The following is a 1,891-nucleotide window of genomic DNA, read 5'->3' as shown; positions in this document are numbered from 1 at the left end:
TTATCTTATATAATTCTTGTATAATAAAAAGTAAGGTTCTCTTTTAATAAGCTCTAAAAAATTGTCATTTGGCATTTCTCTTCTTTTAACATGTGTTATTTTTTCTTTAATATTTTTAGTATATTTTTTTCAATTAGCTTAATATAATATATATTATATTATTTATATTTATATTTAAGAAAAAAAAAGGATAAGATATAATTTGATATTATACATTATTAAGATGTTCAATTTATTCCTTAATTTGTGTAGCATATTGTCCAAAATAATGATTTTCTCTTTTATTTCTTAACTTTAATAGAAATAATTAACATGATATGATTATTACATTATTTTTCAATTTGATTCTAACTAAAACAAACTAAATTAAATTTAAATATCTATATATATATATATATATTGATTATAAATATTTAGAGAGAAAGAACTAAAGTATATGTCTTTTAAAGAGATAAATGAATATATATATATATATATAATTATAATCTGTTTTGCTTGAAATTTCTATCATATATTAGTAGTCATAGTAACTATTTATATTTGAAACAATAATATAAATATTTATTTATGAACCTTCTCACATATTTTATTAAATTTCAGATTATATCACATATTTTGTAACTATCATATTAATTTTATTAGGTTGAAATTCCTATCATATATTTATAGTTCTATTAATAAATGTACTTTTTGTGAACCTTCTTACATATCATAGTAAATTTTATATTATATCACATTTTTAGAATCATCATCCAAACCCACATTTCTAAATTGATCACTTAGCTCCTCAGGAACCTGATTTTGATCAGAACGATCCCGATCGGCGATGGTGACGGTGACCTCATCGGAAGAAGATCGAGACGGTGGTTTTGGATCCGGTCCGGTTTGAATTGAGTCGGAAATTTCTTCAGGTTTTCTCATGCTTAACTCGAAATCGCATTACAATTTTTACAGAAATCTCTAAAATTTACAACCGAGAAGAGAAGATCAAATCAAAAAGGGTAAAGAAACAAAACGAAGACCCCAAGAAGAAGAAGAAACAATCAAATCATTAAAACATAGAGAGGTGAACACGTGAGATCTACTCGCGGCTCTCTCCTCTCTCTTCCTTTCTCTTCTTCTGATCACGACTTCGTGCACCGAGTGAAGGGTTCCTCCGACGATTCCGGCGTTGAAGAGGAACTACTGGTCCATGGCGCTTCATCTGTAGTCCATTGCACCTACCGGCGAGGTCACCAGATCGAAATCAAGGGAGTTTGTGGCGAGGAGAAGTTTCCGCAGGAAACTTCCGGTAAGAGCTCTACCGGCGGCGTGGCTATGCGGTTAGAAGAAGGTAGTTCTCGACAAGGAATGAGAAAGATACGGCGGTTAGATCTGAACGGCTGGAGACGCAAGAGGTTTTGTCACGGCTGGTGGTTTGACGGGGGAGGTCTACCATCGGAAAGGCAAGGCTAAGCCACCGTCGATGGCTATTTAGATCTACTCCCTACTGCTCTATCTCTATCAGACTGAATTATGGCTTCTGGATTTCTAGATCGGTTTCTTCTTCCTTCTCTTCACATCTCTATGGTGGCGGGATGGTGATGGTTTTGTGTCACCTTCTCTGTTTGACTCTCGTCTTCCTGGCTCGCCGGTGGTCCTGGTCCGACGAGTATCCGCAGCTTAGTGGGAAGGCGGCTGCGATAGGGTTCTCCAGTGCAGATTAAGGTTTCTGGTTCATACCGGTTAGCTATTGGTCTAGATTGGTTTATATCTAGGTCAATTTTGGTATTTGTTATCTGGTTTGGTTTGGTGTAATTAGACTAGACCCTAAAGAGATAATTGTATGGGTTTTATATATGTTTATAAATTGAAAGCCTTTTTAAAAAAAAAAAAAAAAAAAAAAATCAAA

This window comes from Camelina sativa, chromosome 18 (genome assembly GCF_000633955.1).
Source record: "Camelina sativa cultivar DH55 chromosome 18, Cs, whole genome shotgun sequence".
NCBI classification, from domain to species: domain Eukaryota; kingdom Viridiplantae; phylum Streptophyta; class Magnoliopsida; order Brassicales; family Brassicaceae; genus Camelina; species Camelina sativa.
The sequence above is the reverse complement of the archived record's forward strand: the minus strand, read 5'-3'. Positions refer to the sequence as shown.